This window comes from Pleurodeles waltl, chromosome 10 (assembly GCF_031143425.1).
Source record: "Pleurodeles waltl isolate 20211129_DDA chromosome 10, aPleWal1.hap1.20221129, whole genome shotgun sequence".
Classification (NCBI taxonomy): Eukaryota; Metazoa; Chordata; class Amphibia; order Caudata; family Salamandridae; genus Pleurodeles; species Pleurodeles waltl.
The window spans coordinates 885,397,642-885,416,899 of record NC_090449.1 but is presented as its reverse complement, the minus strand read 5'-3'; positions in this window follow the sequence as shown (position 1 = coordinate 885,416,899).

The window sequence follows — 19,258 nt, the reverse complement described above, 5'->3', positions numbered from 1 at the left end:
TGTCAAATTCTGTATGTTTTGTCTTTTTTCAGATCTTTTTCCACAATAAATTTCAGCAGGTTTGACCTTTAAGAATGTTTGACCTGTCGTAAATTTCAGCACGTTTAACCTCTTGGAACTGCTATGGTGTGGTAATCATCCTGAAACTCATAATTCTGATACCAGTGCAAACTGTGGCTTAACTTGTAATGATGGCTTTGTAATAGATGAATGTACAGAAACTAAGAGTATATCGCTAAAATAGACAACATCTTACTACTGCATTCAAGAGCAGGCAAGAATAGCGTTATGGTGGCGCACTAGAATGCGGAGCCCCTGAATCCCGAATCATTACTAGATGAAAAAAAAAACTATACTTGCAGTATTGTAAAAATAAGTTGTGCTGAAGTCTCTGTAAAAGTGGATAATTCTTATTCAGTAATTGACAGTAGTTAGTGGAAACCCTAACGTAATGGGACCACCAAGATCTGGCTTCATTCAGATGATATTGTATTCTTTTTAGATCATAATCCATATCATTGTGAGACTGTTCAAACTAGTTGATGGTGTATCAGTGATCCTGGGGTATTGCTAACATACATTTATGGTTGAAACAATAATGACTTGTGCCAAGGAAATTATGATAGCCTCAGACTTAAACTTTATAATTTACTGATTAAGGACCTTGGAAAGAGGGTGATATTGAACATTAGAGATTTGTGAATCCAGTTGCTTTACATTATTGGTAAAAATTAAGTAGGATTCCCAGCGCTGGGGTAACTTCCATTTTCATAAGTAGTAGTAGTAAATATATTTATTGTATTAATCAAACAAATTGCAATGAACATGTTACCATGTGAAACAATCATGCAAATTTGTTAAAACTACCTCAATATGTATATACCTTCAAAAGTAATAGTCTAATTGCCTCTTTCCAGCTTGCAATAAACTAAGTCTATAAATGTCATTAATTTGGGAATACAATGTAAGATTTTGTTCTAAAACAGTAGCCGGTGGTCTCCGTGATTGTTCATTTCTTTAAAAATGTCCATAAATAACATTTCTTTAATGGTAACAGTTTTGGCCAAATGTAAATTATGTGGCTAAGCATTTCTACTTTATAATCACATAGACGACAAGCGCTCTTCCCTTTGAGTTTCAGGTGCCATGCTCCCTCAAATTCAAATACTGGTGTATAAAGTAGTCTGAATATTAAGTATTTCTTTTTTAATGCACCTTGTAGATTTGTTTCAAGATATTGTTGATTTACTGGCTAATACGATTCATACACCAAAACTATGGCCCATATTTATACTTTTTTTGCGAGGCATTTGCGTCATTTTTTGACGCAAAAGGGGTGCAAACATAAAATATAATTGTATTTTCTAAGTTTGCGCCATTTTGGTGTAAACAAAAATTACGCAAATGCTGCGCAAAAAAAAGTATATATGTGGGCCTATGTGTCTTTACCCCATCAAGGAAGCAAGGTCACTTTCCTGAAGCTTTCCATTAAGGTTTTTCTCCTTAAGCCTTCCCACATTATGCATCTCATTGTAGCCAGTATTTCTGTTGATGGTAGCCCGAATTCGTTAATTACCTTGTATATGAATATTCAGTTTAATTCCAATTTTTTGTATCAGTTTATTTTTAGTTCTGTGAAAAGTAGATTTTTTAAAGTTGACAGACCTGCTACTGCACAATCGCACATGTAATTTATTGACTCCCCAATATGAGTTATGTACAGGGGTTTTATGTTATGTTCCAATCGTAATACATAGTACACAGTAGATGTACAAAGGTTTAAAAGTTGCTTGATGTTTTTCATGTAGCTTTTTTTCCAATTTGACTAGATTATTAATATTGGAAACCCGAGGAAGCACAGAGTAGCAAAGGTGGAATTTTCATTCTTAATGCTTTTAATGATGAGTCAATAGCTTTGCACTGCAAACCTCAATACTGATTTTTTGTGATAACATGAGTAGGACACATTAATGTAATTAAAATGATCACATCTCTCAATGCTTATTTCTTTTCAAAGCTCTCCCCCACTTCATAAACTCAAGATTATTTCAAAACTAAATAAATACATTAATTAACTTATACAAACAGGCAAATACCATTGTGTAGCCAAAATGATGCAATTCACCAATTTAAGGGATGGGTCCTCCCCCTGCATCACTTTGAAAAATATTACCTGACGACAGTTTTGCAAACCTTTCAGAAGTTAGTCTTTCCAAAAATTAAATGAATTGTTTCCGATAAGATCCTATCTGGGATGACCTGCAATCTTGGATTACAGGATTTCACATGTAAACTTCATGACCTAAAATATTATTGACATAATACATTTTCCATACTGCAGACTATGTATTAGAGCTACTACCCAGGGCTTAGTCACCTCTGACCCACTGAGGATCTTTATAGCTCCCATTATGGAGAAATCAATTATTCTAGATAATTTCACCCAAATGTTTATGCCTGGGAACAAAAATGAATTAGCGATGTCACCCTGCTGCATAGATAAAGGGCGAATACACTATCCTCTGGACATCAGACAGAATAGATGCTACACTTCAGAAATATTTTATATGCATACTTGCATTGGCAGAGCTTCTTGACAAACATGAGCAAAGGGACCAGTTTCATTATATATTAGACCATAGCTAAAGTGTACAAACAGCTATAGCTATTGAATTAGCTCAACTATGAAACTTTGGACAAAATACACAGAGGATAGCTAAGTGGAAGTAACTGATTTCAACTGAGTGCAAATTTATAAGACAATTCCTGAATTGCCCATGAGATCCAATATGAAGGAATGACAAGAATCCAATTTTTGTCAGCATATCAATTGTATTCTACTCCGGTGTCTCGATATTTATATGTCTATTAAATGATGTATGAAAGGATGCACCTGGGTCCTTACTTTATGGTCATGTCCCAAGATGAAGTTTGTGCATTGAACACCATCAGGCAGAGTTTATTAAAATTGGTGGCAAACCGAGATATATTACAAAGCATGTAAGGAGAAATAACACCTGATTTATATAAGCCCCGGGCAAAGGGAAGTTGAAATTGTGTTCTGGTCCACGGATGTGAGACTGGTAGGAGAGGCCAAACACCTGAAGAGAGGACTGAATAAACAATATAAAAGGCTCCCCACATATTATTAGTAAGAAACAATCTGTAAAAATGGTAAACGAACAAGACATGCTGTTGTGGCATAACAATATACAATAATTCATCTTTTCAAATTTTGAATATAATATATATTAATTTTGTCCTGAAGAAGGTGGTGTGAACCATCTGAACGACCACCACAATTTAAAGAGGATAAAAATTGTTTTTCATGTACTTTATTTAAAAAGTTTTAAATATATGTATGATGATGTATAGAAATGTGATCAACATATAAATTCATAAAAATTTATTTTAAAAAGTTGTACAAAATAAATGAAAGAAAAATTATATTAAAAAAGTTGACTGTTGAGGGTATTTATTTTAGATGAGGTTTATATATGGCTGTACGGTAATTGATTATTTGGTGCATGCTTTACTCCAACAGCATTATAATGTGTTTCAATATTGTTAAGTCCATAAAGGGAGTTTTACTTGTTTATATATATTCACCCTGTCCCTTTTTGGTAGTGAAGGGTACCTCTCCTGATTGTCATAATTAGAGGTCTTCCTCTAACAGCCTTTACTCCACTGGACCATTTGAGCGGTTTAATCAAGGTAGAGATGGGGCGAAGTCTGCCGTAATTTAACCAAAGGTTCACCCTCAGGTGGGCGGACCACATTCTTTGCAGTATGGATACTCCGTCACCATTGCAACAGAGAATCCTTATCACTGAGAATTAAATCAGGCAATTAGTCAAGTTTGTCTCCAACGGGGCCCTAAGTCCACAACCAGGAAGAGAAAAAAACACCTGTGCCAACTGTCTTTCATTCTTTTATCTGCCCAGGAAGAATTGTAAGATACTCTGGGATTCTTGCTTCAAATAAACTACAAAAACAACAAGGTGATGGGTGGGATGCTTGAATTAATCTAAGCCACTGGCACTCACTCGGGCCTCATCCCAATCCATCCTTTTTATGCCCACCATGCCACCTCAGTTGACCCAGCCATATGCAGATCATTCTTGACCCTGCAGCTCATGGGAACAGTCTAGTCTGAACTGCCAGGCCAGGTCTTCCCTGAACTGGAGCACAGCAACCTAGGACAAGTTTCACCCTAGATGGGGCTTATTGGCCAGGTATAGATTTGTTCCAGTGGCACAGTGACCCCCGGACCCACGTCTTTGCTTATCCAGAGCACTTAGGGTGGTAAAAGCAAAAAACAACAAGGTGATGGTTGGAATGCTTGAATTAATCCCAGCCCCTGGCAATCGCTCAGGCTTAATCCTGAACCATCGTTTTTTTGCCCACCATGCCACCTCAGTATGGACCAAGCCATAGGCATATCAGTCTCGACCCTTCTCCTCATGGGAACTATTCAGCCCAAACTGCCAGGCCAGGTCCTCCCTGAACCGGAACACGAGCAACCTTGGACCGGTTTCACCCTAGTTAGGGCTCTTCGGCCAACCATAGTTTGGTTCCAGTGGCACTGTAAGCCTGGTACCCACGTTTGGGCATACCTGGTGCACTTAAGGTGGCAAATGGAAAAACAACAAGGTGATGGATGGAATGGTTGAGTTAATCTCAGCCACTGGCAATCACTTGGGCCTCATCCCAATCCATCCTATAAATTGCCTACAGTGTTTAGGTGTTTAGCTTTCTGCCTGGAACAACATCTGGGACATGAACTTCTGTGGCTAAATTGCCAGCCTTCTGTTCCTTCCACTTACAACTGTTTGCTAATCACAGAGGCAGGTGTGTCTGAGGATATAAGTTTATTTTAGTCAGGTTCACCTGGCATCCTGATGGCTTTCCCACAGCAGGGTTGGTGAAGTAAAAGCTCTGTTGTCTTCTGGCAAAGCAGTTGATGTCATGTCAGTGCTCTGGGAATGGAAATAAATCTAAAGTCACTGAGGTCAATCAGCCTGGATAATCTGATTTTGGCTCCAGTTGATAGATTGGTGTTGCATCTTCCATATATGAAAGTAATAAGAATGTTGAATAAAATAAAAATGTTGGTACGCTGGGTTCCTGCTGGAATCCCTTTGCATGAAAGGTTCCAAGCAACTATTCTTGGAGACATTTGCTATAGGACTTTCATGCGAAAGGTCGCTTTCCAGAGGGCTCCTCTTTTAACCTGTAAATAAACCTTTTATTGCCGAGAAGCCCTGGAAGAGCTTGACTAGTGACTTTGTGCAGTCCACTATTGTCAGATTAATACACTTTTTTATACTGTTGCAACTGTGATATGCACTGTGCACACAAACTTGCCCACAACGGAGGCAAAAAACTTTGCATAATATATTTTAAATTCAGTGTGCACAATAATATATATTGATATATAAATAAATATAGCTTTGCTCATAGAAAGTTAACTTGATTTTTGTGGACATGTTTCTAGTATAGAACATGTCTTTGAATCAATATTTGCATCTGATAACACCTTTCTTACAGCATCAAAGAAAGCCACCTATGAAGTGGAAAAATTGGTTATGTGGTTATATGAATTATTTAGTGGCTGTGGATGTCACTAAATTTGAACCCAGAAGAAAGTTAGCTTTACTCTTTAGCCACTTGGGACAAGAAGGCTACCAAATACTTGATAATTTGCCAGAATTGGATGCTCCACTAGATCGTTTTGGTCAATGGGATGAGTACACAGAAACCATTAATAGGCTAGCAAAAACATTACAGAGGAATCTAGCATTCGTTTAGAAAGATTCAATTTTTTCAAGAGAAAACAAGTCACTAAGCAGAGCATTGGAGGATTTGTATCTGCTCTTAGGTAATTAACCTCTACTTGTAATTTTGGTGAAACTTAAAATATGTATATAAGGGACCAGTTAGTTTACAGGTGTTTTGAAAGAAGAAAAAGAAACAGGAGCATCTGCAAGGATGCAGATATCCCACCCTGATAGAGGTTCTGGACATTGTCAAAGGTATTTAGCGCTCATTGGTCTCAAGAAACTCATAGCTCAAGAGCAAGATGCATTTAAGATCAAAGAAGCAGACACATTAAGTTTCGTACAAGTATAGGATAAGAAACAGAGTTTGATACAAAGAAAAGCTCAGTTATCTTGCTTTCATTGTGGATCATAATCACATATGGGGAGCAATGAAAATTGTCCATTTGTAGGAAAACCGTATAATAAATGTAAAAAGAATAGGACATATCTTTAGGGGGTCTACAAAGGAAGAAAGAAACAAATCAGGTAACAGTGTAGAAGTCGAAATTAATGATGATGTAATATATGATGTCTCTAATGATTTCTCAAAAGTGCTTTAAATTTAGAAATGGAGGGTGGCCAAGAGATTAAAGTTAAAGGGCCATTATGTGAAGTGATGGAGGGGGATGTTTCACTTTCTATGGTGGCAGGTTCTGGAGCTCCCATTACAATTCTATCATATTCAGCTTTTTTCAAATTGTGGGGGCAATGCTTGGGTAGGAAGGCCACTACACAAATTTTTGTTGCATTAAAAGGTCGGAATCTTGTCGATTGGCAAGACTTAGCTAAACTGGGCCTGTTGGTACCTGGGGCTAGTACTCCAGTGATGGTAGCACCAATGCATATTTCTTATTTTGAGATTTCCCAAGAAGACGATGCAAAGCAATTCATAAAAGAGTTCCCTGAAGTATTTAATTGGCTACACTGAGAAATTTGAAAACCACATCAGATTGAAGCAGGATGCTGCCCTAGTTGTTCAGAAGGTGAGACCTGTTCCATTAAGTGCTCAACATGATCTTAAAAAGGTGCTTCAAAATTTGACTGACAAGGGGATAATTGCTTAAACTAACTATTCTGAATGGGTTAGCTCCATTGTCATTGTTAGGAAAAAATCAGGAGAAATGTGTTCATTTGAGGATTTACTTACGCTAAACAAGAACATTAAAATTGATTGTTATTCTCTTGCAAAAATTCATGAACTATTGGCCAATGTAGGTCAAACAAAACATTTCAGCATTCTTGATTTACGATCAGTGTATCATCAAATACCCACTTTCATAATGTCTTTTGGTACCTATAGGTTTTTGAGAATGCCAGTTGGGCTAACTGCAGCCGCTTGTGTTTTTCAGAAACATCTGGATACTATTTTAAAGGGCATTAAGGGAGTCTAGGCACTCCAGGATGATGTCTTGATTTTTGTAAACAACATGCACCAGCATAATTGTATTTTGAGAAATGTTTTACTTGTATTTAAAGAACATGGTATTACCTTAAGGTCTGATAAATGCAAAATTATGGTGACAGAATTAGATTACTGGGGTCACAGAATAACATCTGATGGCATCAAACCAAAACATTGTTTTATTAAGGCCATCAAAGAAGCACATCCACATAAAGATAAACATTCTCTTAGGTCTTTTTTAGGACTAAGTCAGTACTATTCGAGATTTGTTAATGCTATGCTTTTGCGGTACAACCATTTAGATCCTTACTTAAGAAAGGTATAAAATTTACATGTAATACTGAGGTGAAGAAAGCCTTTGATAAAATTAAAGATCTAATTGTTTCAGCTCCTGCCTTAGCACCATTTACTACAGGAAGAGAATACATATGGACAGTTGATGTTAGGACAGTTAATGCTAGTCAAATAGGACTTGGGACAGTGTTATCTCAGTGAATTGATGACAAAGAGATTACCATTTCTTTTGCTTCACGGCACTTGAAGGCTTCTGAATCCAACTACAGTACCATTGAGAGGGATGCTCTGGCTTGTACGTGGGCAGTGGAGAAATGTAAACCCTTTTTATGGGGCAATAGATTTACCATATAGACCAATTAGAAGCCACTTGTTTACCTTCTCAATGGTACTGGAATGGATAAGGCTTCTGCCCGTCTAGTAAGATTCTTCTCACAACTTCAAGAGTATACTTCTGAAGGTAAGAATATAAGAGCTGACTGTTTATCAAGAATTCCTCCTGGTGGTAATGAGGATGATTGCCATGAAGATGTAGAATGTGTTGTGGCTGTGGTTGAAGATTTATTTGAGAGTAATGCTGGTATATATTACCAGGCTTGGCAGGAAGCACTAAAAGAAGATAAGATTTTGCAGGATTTTCTTCAGGTTTTAAAACTTGGTTGGCCAAGAGAAAGAAATCTTAGCACGGAGGTAAAAAGATTTGCCTAGGTGGCACAGTAATTGTCAGCTGTAAATGGTATCTTCATACCTAATGACAAATGTGCTACACCTTCTAAGCTTAGAAGAACTTTTATTGAATTACCTCATGAGGGTCATTTAGGAGTTAATAGTACAGTCTAGCATTTAAAGCAATTTTATTGGTGGCTAGGTGTGGACTCTCATCTAGTTGACTGTGTTAATAATTGTACCACATGTCTGCTTTCTGATAAGCATTGGAAAACGTCTGAAACTCTGTTGAATATGGTGCCCATGCCAGAAGCTGTGGGGGATAAAGTTGTGCTTGACTTTGCTGGTCCATTCAAGTTTTTGCCTGTGGAAAAAATACATGATTGTGTTGGTGGATTGTTTTACTAGATGGGTAAATTTGGATTTTGTACCATATTCCAGTATTGTGGGTCCACCCAAATACTTAGTTACACATAATGGAACACATTCCGTGTCCAGAATTCTTTAGATATTAACTCAATTTGTGTGGCTTTATACTAACTGCCATTAAATGGTTTGGTAGAAATTAATAGAGTCCTTAAAGAGGGAGTACAAACAGCAGTCGCATCTCATATGGATGTGGAATGTATGGTGAAGCAAAAGTTATGGAGTTATGGAATTATCTGACTACACATCATACCACCACAGGGATTTCACCATTTGAACTTATTAGGAGAAGAACTCCTACATCATTGGTTAATCCGGTTTTGGTGCAGGATTTGAAGTTTCATATGGATAGATCCAACTGTGGAATTAATTAAATGTTAGACAAGGTGTCTCAGAAGCAGGCATTAACAAATGAAAGGTTTGATAAAAGAAACAATGTGAGAGACGTAGCGCATAATGTTGGGACTGGGTTTCAATTAAAAAACATTTAGAATCCGAAAAGGAGAATCAAGGTATATGTCTCCAGTAATAATTGTGAAACTCTCAAAAAATTCAGCATTACTGTCAGGAAAAGGTTGGTGGAGTAAGAGAGATTTGATTAAATTCACAGATTTACAAGCAAAAAAGATACTCAAAGAAAAAGGAAATGAAAGTAATTATGACTGGTTTAATTATGGAAGCTCGCAGGATAACTAAAGGTCTTCTAACAACATAATTCAAAGTTCTCTATCTGCTTTTTCTCTTCCATATTCAGCTGATTATTCTGTGATTACTAATTGAGAATCTCATAATAATTTGGTTGAAAGTGAAAAAACAAATGCTTCGGACAATTCCAGATCTGTTGGTGTTACTTCTGTACCTTCAAGATTTAGAGATTTTATTTTATAATAATATGTTGGCTGTTATTACTAGCACTGTTCTGTACTAGAAGTTTGTATCCCTTTGCTTTGATTATAAGGATAACTGTGTGTTACATGTGTAATATAAAAGTAATAAGAATGTTGAATGAAAAAGAATGTTGGTACACTAGATTCCTGCTGCAATCCCTTTACATGAAAGATTCCAAGCAATGGTTCTTGGAGACATTTGCTGCTGGACTTTCATGCAAAAGATCAGTTTCCAATAGGCTCCTCTTCTAACCTATAAATAAAACCTTTATTACTTTCCTAAAGTCCCATGGATCATTCTTAATAAAGGGCAAGTTTATCGATATTTGTAAATGTCCCACTTGTGATATCTGCACTAAAAATCCATGTTTTCCACAGAAGTAGATGTTCATTAGTTGTAATATGTTTCAAGAATGAAGCCTGAGCTACTCAAAAGGCTTTTAAACGCTAGGCAGGCCCTTCCCATGTACAACTCTCACAGGCTAGGTAGCACCGACACTATGATGCACGTTATAACTGAAACAATCAAATTACTAGATTAAGTATTTATATTGCCATGTTAAATCATAATGCAACTGGTCATTGTGGGCTTCTAGGCACACTTACCATTGGCATATTAAGTATCCGAATTAGGACTAAAATTTTCACAGACACTTGGGCCCATATTTATACTTTTTGACGCTAAACAGCGCTAACGCAGTTTAGCGTCAAAAAATTTAGTGCCGTCTAACGCTATTCTGAAGCGCCATGCGGGCGCCGTATTTATGGAATGGCGTTAGCCGGCGCTAGCAGACCGGCGCTGCCTGGTGTGCGTGGAAAAAAACCACGTAGACCAGGCAGCGCCGGCGTAGGGGGAAAATGGCGTTAGGGCGTCTTAAAATGGGGCAAGTCAAGTTGAGGCAAAAAAATCGCCTCAACCCGATTTGCGCCATTTTTTTCGACGCCCAGACGCCATTTAAATGACTCCTGTCTTAGTAAAGACAGGAGTCATGCCCCCTTGCCCAATGGCCATGCCCAGGGGACTTATGTCCCCTGGGTATGGTCATTGGGCATAGTGGCATGTAGGGGGGCACAAATAAGGCCCCCCTATGCCACCAAAAAAAAAAAAAATATATAAAAAATTATACTTACCTGAACTTACCTGAATGTCCCTGGGGAGGGTCCCTCCATCCTTGGGTGTCCTCCTGGGGTGGGCAAGGGTGGCAGGGGGGGTCCCTGGGGGCAGGGGAGGGCACCTGTGGGCTCATTTTGAGCCCACAGGCCCCTTAACGCCTATCCTGACCCAGGCGTTAAAAAGTGGCGCAAATGCGGGGTTTTTTGACCCGACCACTCCCGGGCGTGATTTTTGCCCGGGAGTATAAATACGACGCATTTGCGTCGCAGTCATTTTTTTAGACGGGAACGCCTTCCTTGCATCTCATTAACGCAAGGAAGGCGTTCACGCAAAAAAATGACGCTATTTGCCCATACTTTGGCGCTAGACGCGTCTAACGCCAAAGTATAAATATGGCGTTAGTTTTGCGCCGAATTTGCGTAAAAAAAACCGACGCTAATTCGGCGCAAACGGAGTATAAATACGGGCCTTGATGTGATATGTTAACATTAAAGTTTTGCTTTGTCACAGGCTACCTGTCATCTAATGTTTTATGTTTTTAAATCCATATGTGGCGGAGTAAGGCCATGCTGTGTCTCGCATTGAGTATCTGACTATTATGTTATGTACAGAGTTCTACACATAGCTTAATAGTCATTACTAATAACATTATACCCAAATGCAGTGCAATTGTCATGATTTCTCATAGAATATTTCTCTAATGTGTTAATGGCAAAAATGTAGTAGAGAAATCTATCAGTGCACTATGCAAGTTAGTACACAAAAAGGGAAGGAAACCGAGAGGGAGAAAAGAGATGTGAGTGGAAGTGAGTTGGGGTAACAATATCAATTTGGGGCTACATCCCCCTGGCAAGATGAGGAGCGAGAGCTCAATTTATTTTTATCATGCGGAAAATAGATGGTAGTAGCAGGACTAAGGATATTGGCAGGGATCCCAGTCCACCTCACACTGCCACAGTGGCCACAGTAATAAACATAGGTCAAATGGAAATGGATATAATTTGAAATGTATGTATAATATTTCCTTTGGGTAGCCATGACAAACAAATGTGGACCTGGAAAATGTAATCCATCATCACATACCATCCTAGAATACTTCATTCCTTTTTTTAAACATAAATCCTTGTATCCTGGATAGTTATGTACCTGAGAAACTTATGCACATGTCCTTGTATCCTGGATAGTTATGTACCTGAGACACTTCTGCACATGTCTGGTTCATGACTTCCCATAGGTATGGACATTGTATGACCTGTACACTCAAACTAACATCAAGCAATATCACAGGATTATCTGGCATTACCACAAAGTCCGATTTTTCCTATTTATTTAATTAAAATGGAAAGTATATTGCCTCCTTGAAATATATTTTAAAGCCTCCAGCTTTAATCAGAAATCCTAGTTCTTTCTCGTTGTTTTGCCTCAACCCATACTTAATACATCTGCCTTTTAATACTTATGCTGCTTCCTGTTTTGTTGTCTGTTGGCCAACAAACGTGTTTTCAGGAGACAACTGAAGGTGGTTTTGCTGCAGGCTTGGTCTCTCTGCAATCTTTGCCAATTTCCCAAAAACAAGTTTGATCTCCTTTTTTATTCATGGTCTGGGTTCGAAAAGCAGGGCTGGCCATACCGATTGATATGCTGCCACAGGGACATGTGCAACAAGTGCACTCTCGTGAGAGAGAAAAGAAACTAGCCCCTTCTTTGATTCACCTGTGAGAGGTGGGACGTTTTTGGATAAATAGAAATTTCTTCCACTTTTGGATTGACTGTTCACAAGTCAATGAAGAGTGTTGTATTATAGGAGTGGAGAGATCCAGAGAAGCTGCTGATGCCAAAATGTATGGCTAACGTGTGCCTAGTTGATGGTGAGGAACTGGTTAAATCTGATGCTATACCAGTTGCTGCAATGATTCAGAATCTAGCTAGATCAATGTATATGGCACCAAAGAATTCTAGTCTGCAGGAACAGAGGTGTATGCTATTTACTTGGCTAAATCACTGAAGCATAATTTTCTGTCCCTCTTTGAATATATGCTTGGAAGTGCTTTCAATAATAGAACAACAAGTGGATTTACTTGCAGATGCAGTCTTTGATTCCATTTGGTCTGCATCATTTACTGGTCAGCCAGGAACACCCAAACCTATGGAACAAAGGGAAACCCAATGATTCAAATCAGAAGGGTTTTTTGCATCATATCCTGTTTGGTGGTAAAAAGTTGTTTGGCGACAAACTCAAATACATAGTTTCTCAAACTTTTGAAGAAAGGAAATTTCCCTTTCCCTTTTAAGGTAAATCCCTTACCAAATGAGATGGAGCATCTGCCCGGAGCCGTAGGTATCCTATTGGAAGTAGTTCTTCCTCTCGATTTTTTTGTTCTTTCAAAACGTCTTTTGAGTCTAAAAAGGCGAAGACAGGTTTCTGCCAATATAAGCAGAACAAACAGTCACAATCCTGACTGGCAGCCCACACCTTTACAAGGGGTGCCTATAGGGGTCAACTTTGAAAGTTTAGGACTTTATAGCGCCAATGATTCCAGGATATTTGATTTCTGTCCATAGTGTCCGAAAGATGTTGTACCAATTAGACCCAATGATTCAATCAGATAGTAAACTCTCTGGGATGAGATTCAGGAACTGATATGCAAATTGACAGCCATATCTGTCCCTCAAGAAGATTGGCTAAAAGGCTTCTAATCAGCCATTTTTCTAGTGCCAGTCATAAAAGGGGGATTTACACTGATGCTAAATGTCAAGAACACCCAACCAATGGATTCTGAACTTGATTAAAGGGACAGCACTGAGATGAACCCTTGATCTGCAGAAGAGTTAGTCAATTTGATAGCATAGCTCTTCTAAACAAATATTAACACCCACTTTTCTAAAAAGGAGTCTTCCCATACCAGCAGAAATATTGGACCATGCCTTAGAAGCATATTCCAGTAATTCTGCTCCTGAGTAAGGCAAGTCAGAGGTCATCTGACTAATTTGCTTTATTCAGGAGCATGTTGCTGCTAACGCGTCCCTCTATGTTAATTTATTACACATTAGGACTCGTTTTAGGCCAATGAATCTTTGGACCCAGTTGAGAGACACTGTAGGACGAGATAGCTAATCAATATGTCAATCAATATATCAATAATGTCATCAATATTTATCACAACAATACATTTCACTTTAGTCAAAGTCATTAATCAAATTGGCGACGCAACCATGACCTTTCAGCCATGAATAACCACACCAGTTAATAGAATTTATGGGTTTTATTCTCTATTAGTTACAATCTAAGATTAGGTACGTCAATCTCATTGTTACGATATGGCAACTTTGATAAGATTTCAATAAGGCAAGAATCATAAACATTAGAATATAACACAGCGTAAACATAGATCAGAATGCAGCAGAGTATGGTTATCACGTAAGTTCAACAAAGCATTGTCTTGGTCGTTCGTCTGATTACGTCAATTTGATGATCACCTGTCCTAACCACTAATTAGCATTGGCATGTTCGGCTTCATGCAAAACAATTTAGAACACAAATTTGGAAAACATCTAGCTATGGTCCCTGTCAAAAGCAAGCAGTTGGTACCTAGAAAGGAAAAGCAAATAGACAAATTACAATTGCATTGTCATAGTTACCCTCCAAAGATTAGGCACACAGCGCACAGGTTAAGTCTTCGTCCTCAGGACATCAGTCAAATCGCCATCAGTCAGAACTCGACTAAAGGGCAAAAAGGGACACTTTCCTCATAAGGAGGATAAGTGAAAATGGGCAGTCTATGGATGAGGATGGTTTCTAATAGGTCTCAAGTCACCAAACAGAGTGACAGAGTTTCTGGATAAAATCAATAGCATTCCCTACCTAATTTTAATGATCCTTCTGTGACATGGGTTTCTATCCCTTTTTCGTAGTACATTCCCCCAAAATTCTATTGGATATCCAGTATACCCCACTATATTTAACCTATCAAATTTAACATTTGGCAATCCCAATTGTCACCCCACATTAATTCATAAGTTTTGATTGGTCTTCATAATTGACGTCTTCGGAGGTGGCACATCCGGCGTTACTTCATTCCTTGGCACGTCCTTTCGGTCAGCAGATTCATTGTCCATCGGTCTAAGTGACCTTGTACATTTCTTTAATCTACATTTGTTTCAATTTACTCATAACTTGTAAACCAAGGCACCGAATATGCGCTTGGGAACGGGTTTCGTATGGTTACATTCATCTTCCAAGTTCTGAAGAAAAAGAACATTTTGCAGGGTCATGGCCCTTTGCAAGTCAGCACACTGAAAAAGCAGAAAATGTATTTAATATAAGAGCTGGGCAGCTAATACCGCAGCTTACGCTAACTTAAGGCTTATAAAGAGTTTCGATACAGATTCAACAATATAGATGTTAATATAGGCTTGACTGATCATAACATAAACATTTTATTCGTCATTATTAGTTTGTGTATACATTGGTGGCCACCCTCCGTGGTCACAATTCGGGTGCGCGTTTAAGCAAATCGTTATAGTTTCTAAGCAGCATTATCACACATTAATATACAAACATTTCATTTTAATATAGGTTATGTAGACTACGCTCTCTCATTGCTTTGCACCTGGAGACATTCAAACTGTTGTTGGAGCATTATTCGGTTTTTCCTAAATTGGAAGCATCCTTCACCCAAAGATGTGGGAGAGTGGGAGGAAAGCTGGTGTGAGGTCTAGATTGCAGAGGCCACTGACGCATGGAACACTAATAGCTAATACATGATTTCTTTGTATGATGTCTGAACCCTCATCGTGGTGCTCAGACACCTCCTCCACATTGAGTTTCTCTCTACCAACTGGGTCGGGATGATGAAAAGGAAAATAAAAACAGGGCATTACATCCTATGTGCCTTTCCCCTGATTTTTTACATTTGTTATTGAAAATGTCATCTTCCCAGCCTCATTGACCTGGAGAGGTACTGACATTATTCCTAAGTAATAGATGTAGGGTCTGGAGTGTGTGCCTTTAATCTTTTCGCATACCCTTTCTCCTTCCATCCACCCATTCTCTCACTCCCCTTCTCTACCCCTCTCAGATCGCTTTCTCTCTACCTTCCCTCCCTCTCTTTTACTTTCTCTTAAAGCCTCTCCCACCTGTTCCAATTAACTTAAAGGAACTGGGAAAGTGACAGAGGCACTGGGAGCAGCCCTAGGTTTTCAAAAGTGGCCTCCAAGGGCTCTAACCCACCACAGAATTATAGGCCTGACCCAGCATGGTCTGGAGTCATGCTTGCTTCCTTCTGCATGCTTCTTTGCCTCAGAAAAGCTCACATCTCGCCCCTTCACACAACAGTTCACCAAATTGGAATCAAAACAGCGATTACCCTCCCTGAACCAAAGCATTCTAGAACAGTTCTATAACACTTCGAAAGGACCCCTTTAACAAGTACGTCCAAGGTGGTGCATTTGTGTCAGGTAATCAAAGTACAATCATTGCGTTTCCTCAAGAATGTAATTCTTTATGTCTGATAAATCTGCCCATTTACCCACGCAAGTTCACTATTTTGTTTTTTCTTTCTTAGCATAATAAGCCTGCAGGGTCGTGCCAGGCTTTGTCTCACACCAATGGCAATGCAGTTGCAGCCACAAACAATTGCTGCTTTAGCTGCCATAACATGACCGGCAATAGGAGCTTCGGGAGTCATAGCGGGCACTAAAATGCATGTCCCATTTAGGCAGATGGAGAACAAGTTGTTATGGTGTCCTAATAATTTGTGCCAGACCATAAAGGAAAGGGAAGAACCACATGCGCCATCTCTTTACCTGGGTTTATGTTCAGACAGACAGGTGTCTTCTGGGTAGTTGGACATAGTGATCGCTCCTACGTGGGAAAACAGTGACCTCTCCTGGTGTTATCTTATAAGGTGAGAGGTAAGATGTGCCAATATGGTGCCTATTTAGTGAAGACAGTATACCACATGCCTTTATTTGCAGGAGCAAGTTATGACGAGGGCATGAACAACACGCTTGTATACGAAATGCAGCCAAATCAGTACAACAATGTCATCCCTTTGATTATTTACATTTTATTTAGGATCATCTTCGTTCTGGAAGTGAAGTGAAGGCACTTTAATGAAAATTCCAGTTTAAAAGAAAGACTGCTCAGCCTGGACTAGAAGGGCATAAAGGAGTTGCCAGCTCATCAGTAAGGTGCAGAAGAGCAGGAGCAAGAAGGGAAAAGAGGCAAACAGTTCCAAAGTAGAATAATTTGCTGAACAAGTGCATTATGAATTGCTTTAAGAAAGTTGCGAGGTCTAGGGTGGTTCCAAACCCTACTTGAAAATCACTCCAAAGGCTGACAGTTACTGTTGATAAGTGTGCTTCAAATTAAAGGGGCCTATTCAAAAAGGTAAATTTACAAGTGTAAACCTACTCCTGCCCTCAGGTGTAAGTCTACAATTTGTCCTATTGACCAGTTACAAGTGTAGATTTAATACTGTATGTGTCCATTCCCTGGAGTCATTTAAGTCTGCATTTATGGGTGTAAAGTTACTACTGGTAACTTTTTACTCATAAGTGAAGATCTCTTCAACTGTGGTAAAATTCCTCTATGGCAGAGTATAGGAAACATTAAGGGGGTTATTACAACTTTGGAGGAGGTGTTAATCCGTCCCAAAAGTGACAGTAAAGTGACGGATATACCACCAGCCGTATTACGAGTTCCATAGGATATAATGGACTCGTAATACGGCTGGTGGTATATCCGTCACTTTACCGTCACTTTTGGGACGGATTATCACCTCCTCCAAAGTTATAATAACCCCCTAAGTCTGTTTATTTTTATTTATTTTATTTTATTTACTTTATTTCAGTAAGTAAAAACATATCATAAAAGTACAGTACAAACATCATACATTTTTGATTTTTTAAGATTAGTAGAGCACTAAAAATATAAGCACAATAAAAATTTAAAAAAGATAATAGGGAGTTAAAATCCAAACAAAATGATCAAAATATATGTCTCCTAAATTTGGAATGTACCATACAGCAAGGACCCTATTCCCTATGCCCATAGGTGTTCAATAATACAATATGACAATGTCTTTATCCTAAAAATGTAATGCTAAAATCAGACATCAAAAAGTCAATAAATATACATACATAGATCTAAAAATTAGCTACCCAGTCTTATTCTTTAAAATTGCTAATCTAAGGCGCCAGATTGATTCGAGAAATTTTGCCACTGGTATAACTACCTGGGCAGATGGATCAGATTTTAAAATTCTCTCAACATGGAGATAAGACCTGGCGCCTATAGATTTGCAGAGAGGGATGATCCAAAAAGCTCTTTGTTTGTGATATGCATAACAGTAAAAAAGAACATGTGAAATAGACTCTTCACGTTGGCAGCCCATTGGACTAAGCTTGGATCTATTAGTGGGACAATGCCATTTGTACGTTAGAGAACACAGAGGGAGGGACCCTATTCTGAATCTAGCTCGCGCAAATGGAGATAGTGCTATATCCATGCAAGGCTCAAATTCATAATGGCATTTAATTGATAAACAATTATCAGACATAGACAGCGGGGCAATCTTAGTAAATTGCACAATCTGAACGTTATGCCAGAAAGCATCCTTCAATAACTGCACAGCATTTTTAGGAATGGAAAGTGGGTCCAACCAATAGGACCCTAAACCTAGATGGGTTAAGGACTCTTTGACATAGGCACACCATTTTGTTTTACTAATAGTGTTGCTGCCCAGCAGTTTGAGAAGCCACAGCGAAATGGAGAAAGGGCGTCTGTTATCCAAAGCCGGATCCAATATAATAAAGGCCTTAAAGCGGCAATCTGCGAGATAGAAAAAAGATTTAAATCCATACGGATGGGCAGAGATGGAGTGCTAGAGGGAACTTTTAACAATGATTTCAAAAATTGATTTTCCGCCCTTGCCAGATCCACCAGGTTGCAATGGCTCCAAAGTTTGGCACTGTATAGGGCCCCCCCCCCCTTGCTTGAGATTTGTATATTTTGACGGCGGGGGACATTGCAAATTTGGGAGATCTAGAAGCAAATCTTACGATGCCACCCGCCCTTTGCTTCAGGCACAATAAAGATTTCTGGCGGTGTGCATGCCAAAGGTGTGAGTCTTCCAATTTAATACCTAAATAGTCGAAAGTGCCCACTCTTTCCAAGAGAGCGCCATCTAGGTATACTGGTCTCTTCATTTTACACCTATTGTCCCCAAAGACCATATATTTAGTTTTTACTGAGTTAATTTCCAACCCATGGTCCTTGCAAAACTCCAAAAATCGTGATAGCAATCTGGAAAGGCCCATGGCAGTTCGCGAGAGTAGCAGGGTGTCGTCTGCAAACAAAAGACAGGGGAACTTCTGGCCACCCAAATTCGGGGCATCACCATAACAATCTAAGAGGTATGGGATACAGGCATTAATAAACAATAGGAATAGGGTGGGCGCAAGAACACACCCCTGCCTCACACCTCGCGTTGTAGAAAAAGCTGGGGTCAGGTCACGAGCCGAACACCAGCGAACTCTGGCATAGTTATCAGAATAAAGATCTTTGATAATTTTAATCAGAGAACCCGGAACTCCAATATTGCTCAAGACCTCCCAAAGCTTAGTACGCGGGACAAGGTCAAAC